This window comes from Erythrolamprus reginae, assembly GCF_031021105.1.
Source record: "Erythrolamprus reginae isolate rEryReg1 chromosome 13 unlocalized genomic scaffold, rEryReg1.hap1 SUPER_13_unloc_1, whole genome shotgun sequence".
NCBI classification, from domain to species: Eukaryota; Metazoa; Chordata; class Lepidosauria; order Squamata; family Dipsadidae; genus Erythrolamprus; species Erythrolamprus reginae.
Genome location: NW_027248436.1, coordinates 453,951 through 463,578, shown reverse-complemented (window position 1 = coordinate 463,578; position 9,628 = coordinate 453,951).

Below are 9,628 nucleotides of genomic sequence, written 5' to 3'. Positions count from 1 at the left end.
AAAATATAAAACTCCCGCTGCGCCTTCTCCTAAAAACACACTCGCAGGCAGAGTGGAAGGGGATGAAAAGGAACGAATCCTCCGATTGGCTGACAGGAAAGTGTCCTGTGTGTCCAAAAGGCCAGGGAGAGAGTGCTTTTGAGCCCCTTACATGAAAGGGCCAGGGAGAAAAGGCAGCACCAAATGGCTGGGGGGGGGGGGGGAAGGATGGGGACGAAACAGGCTCGGAGAAGCGGAGGAGGCAAAAAGTCCCATTCTGGCTCCAGCCACCCTCCTGATCAAGTTAGTGGAACTGCAGATGTATTGGAATAGTCACCTCTGTACGGACTTTGGGAAAAGGTGCTGTGTCTGTTTAAATGCTGGCCTTTTCTAGCTAAATCCCTCTCACCTGCATTTACTGCATTTAAGTACAATTTGCCATCTCTACCTTGTTACTCTTTCTCCCCTTCTCTCCTCCTCCTTACTTCACAGTCATGTGTAGAATATTTTATTATTAGGAAAGGAACCCTCTTTCTTTGCACAGTTTCTTTGCTGTTGACCCACAAAGGTAATGTGTATCTTATGGGTTTGATTTTGAGTAAACCTTTTCACTTTTATACCAGAGTTTGAACGCTCAACAAGATGGGACATCACCATGAATTCATCTGGTTATAGTCGCCCCTAAGATGTCAGAAGCCATAAATATTGGGCCTAGCCTGGTTGAAAAAATGGACCCCTGCCATAAGGTGGGAGGCTGGATGCCGAAAGCTAACCCTGCCTATTGGCCCCATCCCTCCACCAGAAACCTGTGGGAGGAAGCAGCCCCCTCAAGACACAGCAGAGGCCCCATTTGCTGCTGCAGTGAAGGAGGCCATTCCCCTAGACCTCATGAAGGTGCCACTTGAATCCCGGGACTTGGAAGGGGTGTTTAGTGAGGAAGATTGCAATGCATTCTCCCCTCACTGGCCAACAGACTGTGCAATAGAGTTTGAACCAGGGGTAACTCTCCCCAAACTCAAAATGTACTCCATGAGACCGAACAAACTGGAGGAACTGAATAAATACATAGATATGAATTTGGAGAGGAGTTTTATTCAGGCTGTGGAGTCAAGAGTGGGGAGGGAGGGGTGGTTGCATGAGAGGGAAAGACACTCGCCACAACACATTCTTTCCAGAGATTCAAGGTCATCCTTTGTTCGGCATGCACAGAAGCAAAAAAATAGGTGAAAATCACCGAAATCTCTCTTGTGCATGCGTCCTCACATGAGATTTGGCTTACGGCGCATGCGCAGAATTTGAATCTCACGCCAACAATGTGCACGCATTGGTCAGCTATAATTGCATACGCAGCTCCATTTTTGCCACCTGGATGCCCTATTGGGGCATTCCGGCTGCCACCAGCTATTGGTCTCTAACTATAAATTGGGGCACGATATTAATTATACCTTTAAAAAGTTGAGCTAAGTTTAAGGAAGAGAAGAAAAAAGAAGTGCTGGCAAAACTATTAATCCAAGGATACTAGCTTCATTTTAAACATAAAAATTCCTTTATAATCCCCATGCTTTGCTTGTAGCATAGAGGGATGGTTTCCGAACAGGTAAAGAAAACAATATGCAAATGACAACATTAAATCTAAATGAAACTTGAGGTGGGCCCATCCTTTCTGATCAGTCCTCCTGATGTGGCCTCTTTTAGATTTAACCAGCATTAAGGTATTGCCTGTAACATTTCCCTTATATATATTTACCTTTGAAAGCAGACTGGTGTGTGTGTTTGTGTGTGAGAGAGAGAGAGACATGGGGTTGTGTTTGGCTACAGACAACCTCAGTGGGGTTTATAGAAATGCAGATGAATATTGCCGGAAGTAGTAACAAAAGACAATTCTGTAAGTTAAATGCATCAGAAATCAATTTACAATGCATAAAATAAGGATAAATGGTGCATTCAGAGAAATGCAATGCTAATGGATTTTAGAGTGATCCTCTTTCCCAAACCTTGGGGTTTCTAGTTGGAGTCTTAATTGGCACAGTTGTAACTGGTTTATTGTGTGGTCTTCTGAAACATCATCAGGAGTTATTTTGAAGGAAATCCTCTTTTTTTAATGGCCTATTTTAAGAAGACTGAAACTGATGTACTGAAATTAGGCAAGTGGCAAGAAAGTGTGTGCTCTTTTCCCTTGCGGGACAGGTCTTATTAAATAAATAGATGCGCTTGGATTCAACAAATACAGCTTAGGAAGGACAAAGGCAAAACGCTAATCCTACCATTCTGCTTTGGCCAGCCATCAAATTTGATTGCAAGCAGTTTTGAAATGCCTTGAATGGGCTTCTGCCTGCAGTCTTAGCTTTGCTTATGAATGGAGCCATCTAGATAGTTGGCTCCCCTTTTTCAACAAGCTCTTTATCTCTCTTAATTGCTGGCGTCTGCTGTGGGGCTATTAGACTTGGGGCTGCTTTCTGCCACTAAAAGCATTTCTCCTTTATGGAAATATAATGTACCCTTTTCAAATATTTCCCCAAATTGTTTATTCTTCTGGGATGGGGACTTCCCACAAAACCTTTATCTGGAGAAGAAGGCAACTAAAAACAATGGAGGTGGGATGGATTGCAAGTCCTCCTAACTCAGGGCCATCTGTTCATATCTGTCCCACAAGACTCGCGTCCACCTCATCTACCCAAGCTATAATTCCCACATTGGGGTAAAGAAGCATGTTGTGACCCAAGAAATTAAACTCTGTCCTGGTGTTAAGGAAACAGCTTACTTAAGATAAGGGGGTGTTTATGCACATGTTTTGAGAATGCCTGGTAGTGCAGAATTTTTGCAAAAAAGTGCAAGAGGATATTAATAGGATGTTAAACATGCGATGGACAATTACAAAGGAAATGGTGGTATTAAAAGGAACAAGATGGAGAATTTAGAGAAATAAAAGAAGCAGTGATAGAAAGTGCTCAGGTGGTAATAGTCCTAGGCTGGAAGGATGTGACAAAATGGACAATACAAAATTGGTATCAGTATATGGTGGATCATATTTAGTTTGAGATTATGGATAAGAGGATGAACTCGGCCAATGAAGCTGATCTGCAGGAACTGATGGGACGATGGGACAAGGTAAGAGGATATATGGTCAGTAGAATTCGAGACCAAGCCATAAAGAATAAATTAGAATCACTTTATAATATGTAAATAGATATATTACTATAGAGTTAAAATGGTATATAAAAAATATGTCCCCCATTTTGGTGAAGAGGTACGAATGTTGTCAGGCGGCAGGCACTAATAACACCGAGCACACTGTTATATTTTTTGTGTATGTTTTATTGTTAAAAATCAATAAAAATATATTTTTTTAAAGGAGACAGCTTAGTTTCCACAACAAAGACAGTACTATGCATAAACCACAAACATTTTTCTTTTCACTCCACCCAAGCTTGAAGTCAACTGAATAAGGTAAAAAAAGCAACTTTAGACCCAACGTTTTGCATCAAGAACGAGCTGTTAAAAGGACATTTTAACCCCCTTCCGCTGACCTAAATTCTTAATCTGTTTTTCCTACTTCCAGACTTCTCAAACTGACAAAAGCATCCAAGGTTATTTTGCTTTATCAATTTTATTTTAACCGAAGCTTTAGCTGAAAAACAGCATCAACAATCAGTAACTGGGGGTGGGGTTATACTTGCAAGTCTTCAGGCTGCGTCTCTCTCTCTTGTCTGCACCCAGGCCAAAAAACCCCCCACCGACCCTTCAGCCCCAAACTTTCCCTCTGTCCCTGTAAAGCGATGCAACCGAAGCTTCCTTTGCTGTCTATTTCAAACCTAACCCCGCCTTCCTCTGCCCCGCCCACCCGCATTTCAGCCAATCCCATCCAGCGGTTCGTTACCCGTTCCCAGCCCAGCGCTTCTTGCCAACTGCCGACATCCTCGGGGTCGCGCGCATGCGTGATCCTCTCCCTCCTCGCTAGCTGCTCCCCTTCCCTCCCTCCGCCCGTGCAGAGTCCTTCTGATGTCCTCGGTCTGCTTTGCCCTTCGAGCCTCTGGGGGTTTAATGCCAGGGAAGGAGGGGCTCCTTCGTGGCAGAGGAGCCCCGTGTCGGCTTTATCGTGGTGGGAAACCGGGTGGTTTCAGTCTGGTTACAATTTGGACTGAATGATTGAATGTCAATCATTAAAATACAGGAAATAGTATAAGGGCAGACTAGATGGACCATGAGGTCTTTTTCTGCCGTCAATCTTCTATGTTTCTATGAAAGACCTTGGAAAGATCTTGGGCTAAATGACTTGAGGAGGGAGAGAGAAAGAGAGAGGGGTGGGAGGAAGAAGGAAAGGAGCGAGAGAAAATACAGGGAAGGGAGGAGTGGTGGCATTTATATGGTGCTCCTTGGTTCAGGAGGTTGGGAGTTCGATCCTAGCCAGAGCCAGATGTAAGGTTCCATTGTTTGGACAGGGGGGTTGGACTAGATGTCCTGCAAGGTCCCTTCCAATTCTGTTGATGTGTTTATCTGAACAGGCTGAATTGCCTGGCCCTGGCCCCTCCTTCTGGCCTCCCCTGCCCAGCCCCGCCCTGCCTCACGCCTCCCTTCTGCAGCGTCATCGGTCCCCGGGCAGAGTCTCCCTTGACTTCACCCACTGGAGAAGAGAGTTCAGCCCAGAGAAGAAGCCCCAATTGGTTCTTCAGGCCCAGATCCCCCCTCCCTCCCCCCTCTCCCTCTCCCCACTTCTCTCTCTCCTCCTTCAGGTGACGCCACAAAGGACTCTGCCCAGAAGCTGATGACGCTCAAGCAGGGAGAATTCCCATTGGTGCTGTCCCTCGTTCTGGCCCCTCCCACCTCCAACGGCCGAGATAAACGCTTCTCCGCTCCCCCCCCCCCCAATGCAGAGCCGCGGTTTCTTCCTCTGCGGCTGGAAGCATCTGGCTGCACAGACGGACGGACCGACCGAGAGACAGACAGACACGCACGTTTCCCCCCTGGGCAGTTTGCATAACCCATCCTAAAACAAAAGGCTCCTTTTTATTATTTTTATTATCCTGGCATAAAAGAGAAAATAAAAGTAGTAAAGAAACGAGAAAGGGAGAAAAGAAAGGGGAGAAATGGGGTGGAATAAAGAGCAAAAGAAAAGAAAAGGGAAAAGGGAAGGGAAAGGAAGATAGAAGGACAGAAAGGGAAAGGAGTGAAGGGCTGAAAAGCCAAGTCTCAGGATCTCCGGGATCCCTTTGGCTCAGGCAGTGGGATTCCCCGCCAGTTCCCCCTCTGAGCAAAGCGAAGGGGTCGCGGAGAGGCTGCCCAGCCCAGAATGGGGCTCCAGGCGACGCCCGGCCGGAGAAACGCCGGAGGGGCCGAGAAAGGCCGCCTACAACCAGCCAGGCCCGTTGTGCGAGGAACCCCAGAAGCCCCCGGCGGCTCTTTCGGGAGGGAGGGAGAGGATGCGGCCGCTCAGCCCCAGAGACGGAGGGGCTGCATAGGGGGGGGGGGGAGCGTTTGCCTGGAACTTCGGAAGAGGGAGGGCCCAGAAAATCAGGAAGACCAATGGGAATTCCCCTTTCATCAGCGTCATCGGTCTCCGGGCAGAGTCACCCTGGACTTCACCTGAAGGAGGCGAGTTCAGGGGCAGCGAGAGAAGCGGAGGGAGGAGGATATTCTCAGTTTTGAGGGGCCGCAGCTCAAGAAGGGCTCATGGCAGCCATGGAGGGGAGGGGAGACTTCCTCTTGCCCTCCCCCCATCCATCCATCATGCAGTGGGTGACTGGAGGGGAGACTCAGCCCCACAGCCAGCGGGGACTTGGGGGTCTCAGAGGGCTGACTGAGGAGTTCCCTGCAGTGGTGAGATTCAAAGAATTGAACACCGGTTCCGTGCCCTAATGAGTATTTTAACTATAAAACCCCCAATTTTAAGTCTTTTTTGGGGAGGAATGTCTGGCTTTATAGCAGGTGGGGGGGGGCACAGCGGGAGTCTGCATATAATTCAGCACTTGGCGCCCAGATTTCTTCTGCTTCTGTTCATTTGACTCATAGCACGGACAGTAGAAACCTTATGATCTGTGTTAAGGTTATAGAGAAGAGCAGATTTAATGGTATCAGAATGAGGGTGGTGTTTATTTTATATACTTGATCCTGAGAGCATCAACCAGGCAGGGCAACTGTGTAGTGTTAAAAAAATGAACAAAAGTAATAAAGCCAGTAACAGACTCATTATCATCTGAAGCATCAAAGAAAAACCAAAAACACCAACCCTGTAATTCCCTTAGTAATGGTCGAATGAGAAACATTCTAGCTGGCAGAACCCAACTTTCCTTCCCAATAGAACTGGAGCTTTTGTGCAGCACAAGATCCAAAGAGTCTTTCAGAGGAATCTCAAACTGGCCTTGAACTAACACACTCGATGCTCTTTTTCATGAGCAGAAAACCTACATTGAACAGGAGCTTGTCAAGGAGGAGAGAAAGCCCCAGGGAGGCTTCCATCCACGGACACCTCTGGAAAAGCCAGGTGTTGGCTCCTCTCTTTGGAAGGAAGGAATTGGGGGGACACATCACTAAAAGAAATGAACAGGGGCTGCCAGATCCCTCCTCCCCAATTCACTCTGTCAACCACAAGGGAGGAGGAAGGGAGGGAGGGAGGGAGGAAGGAAGGAAGGAAGGAAGGAAGGAAGGAAGGAAGGAAGGAAGGAAGCAAGTAAGAGACCCATCAGGAGAAGAGGGAAATCAGAGGCTCCTATAGGCTGAGTTCATAGCTGGGGGGAGACAAAGTTCAGACACCAGGACATGGCATGAAAAAAGCACTTAGTGGGAGTCCTCGACTTACGACCACAACTGAACCCAACATTTGTTAATATTTATTAAATGAATTTTGCCTCACTTAAGGACCTTTCTCACCACAGTTGTTAAGTTTGTAACATGGTTGTTAAGTGGATATGGCTTCCCCACTGAATTTACTTGTGGAAAGGTTGCAAATGGGGATCCCATGACCTTGGGACGCAGCAGTGGTCATAAGTCCAAACCATTTGCCAAGCGTCCGAATTTTGATCAAAGGATCATGGGATGCTACAAAGGTCGTAAGTGTGAAAAATACTCATAAGTCACCTTTTTTCAATGATGCTGTTATAACTTTCAATGGTCACTAAATGAATTTCTGTAACTCGAGGACTTTTCTGTACTATATTAATTAAGGGAAGCCAAGGAAGCCCCCCGTATGAACCCCTCCCTGCCTCGTATTCAAACCAGAAGGATTTCTAATTTCTAGGTCAAAGGAGGGGGAATCCTTTAAATTCTGCACAAGATCTCTGGGGTATTGCCAATCTCAGGGAAGAGATCCGCTGGATCCTCAGATGGGAGAAACCGAAGAAGGAAGAGTGAAGGCAGAAGCCCGGGAAGAAAGTTGAATGGAGGCAGAAGCCACCACAGCCTTCGATTCTGGGACAGCCAACCGATCGGTTTGGTCAGGAGGTGGTGATGCATTTTCTTCTACAACATTTTGGAATTTAGAGGGTGGTTTTGTGGGTTTTGTGATTTGATTTTAATTAGTTTGTCTCACAATGATTCTAAAAAATGCTGGCTTCCTTGGGTTTTTCACCTGGTTGAACAAACCTAATTCACCCTGGATGCTGGCTTCCTTGGGGCTTTATTCCTGGCTAACAGATGAAAGGAATCCGATGACCCCCCCCCCCCTCTCTTTAGTGAGGCTGCTGTGGCTGGCGAGCTTTCTTTGGGAATCGACAGTCTGGATTCAAAGTTCCTTCCCTTCCCATTTATTTCCCTGCCACCTTCACTTCCTATTTTATATCCGCTTAAACTTCATAAAAACAATAAAAGAGGAGCCTTTGTTTTAGGGGTGCTTCCTGTTTTACAGCCCAAATATCAAAATTCCTGAAGGAAAAACTCATCAGAGTCCACAATATGTCTGCACTCATATGTTGTTTTTCCCCCTCCCAACTGTTTCTTTCTCTATTTTTCTCTGCTGAAAGAGAGGCTGCTTGGCGAGGAAAAGGGGATCCTGACCCATAGAAAGAAAGAGGGAGATTCCAACACAATTGGGGGCGAGGGGTGGGTAATCTGAAGGGGCTGCTTCGTCCAGACGTTCTGAGCAAGAGAGACGCGTGTTTGGAGGAAGGAAATCGCCCTTCCCGAGAGAGCCCAGCAGAGGATTCCCCCGGGAAGTGGGGGGGGGGGGAGGATCTGGGGAGAGGATCCGGCAGAATTAGATCCCTGCAGATCATCCCCACCTCTTCCTGATTCAGCTGAGAGTTTTCCATGGCTTTCCTTCCCTCCCCCAATCCCAAAATCTTCAACCTTATCTACAATATCTACAATAGGCCTCTCCCCTTTGCTAAGAGGTCTGTAGGGGGCGTACATAAGTGCACCTTTGTGCCTTTATACTTATATTATACTTTACTTTATACTTATATTTATACTTTATACTTATATTATGTTAAACATACTACAATACAATACTATATTTGTATGACAAATAAAATAAATAAATAAATAAAATAAATAAACTTGTTAGAAGCTTCCTAAAATATGTGGTCATGTATGTTAGATGGCAGGTGACTCAGATGTGTTTTATTTTCCTTTCCTGCAGGATCTTTTGTGCTATGAAATGCACAGGAAAGAAGAGAAGGAAGCTTTACATTGTATTCCTTCTTTTGCTTACAGGAGAATACTGAGGGTGTATTGAACAATAATTGTGCTATCAGCTACAGCTCCTATCAAAATATCTTCCCTATCTGGACCCTCGGGCACTTTTCATCACTCTATCCTGCCAGCTCCCTTTCAGGCAAATGCTCAACAAAGGCAAGAAATAGGATGAAAATACTGGCTACAGAAATGATCAATGGACATAGTTCGGGATTTGCTGCTCTGTAAATGTGGGGTTTGTAACCAGTCTTAAAGGAATACCCCACCTGTTTGTCTGAGGTTCTTTTTGAGACAGGAACTTGAGGCCAATCAAAAGACTCTTTTCCAAGGAACCAGGGAAGAGAGAAATCAGTGAAATCCTGTTGCTGCTGCTTCCCTGTTGGTTATTGCTCCTTATAAGGTTTCTCTAAATTCAGCTACATTTAGAAGAAAAGAGCCCTAATCTGGCAAAGACAAACACATCTGAGGAAGAATGCAAATATGGAGTCTTGAAGGCTTGTGGAACTTTGTTCTTCTGACTAGTTGAAGCTCCCTTCTCTTAAGTAGAAATAAGAGGAAAAATATTAGGCACTTTTATTCTGTCCAGTCATTTTTATGCCCTATTTGAACAAAGCCCTAACCCTAAGATTTCCCTTCTTCTTTCTTCCTTTTAATATTTTTAAAGATATCCCTATTTCCTTTTGCGATTTTTCTTTATCTCTCTATATTTCATCCCTGTCCACTATTTCTCCCTTGCCCCTTGAATAATTTGTTCTATTAAGATCCTTATTAAATAGTTTTCAATTCCTCTGGATCTCTGCTTTTTAAATGCTTGACTTTTATATGTATGATCCAAGTTTTCTGACTTTTCATTCATCATAGGTTTGCTTTAATAAACAATTTAAAAATATTTGTAATCTTTGATGTCCTTAGTTTTAGTTTTCAGGTTTTCCTCAGTTCTCTCAGCTCATTATCAAAAAGATCATATTTGCACACAGCATGCAAAATATAGTGTATTAACACTGTTTGCATAAACAGGAATTAT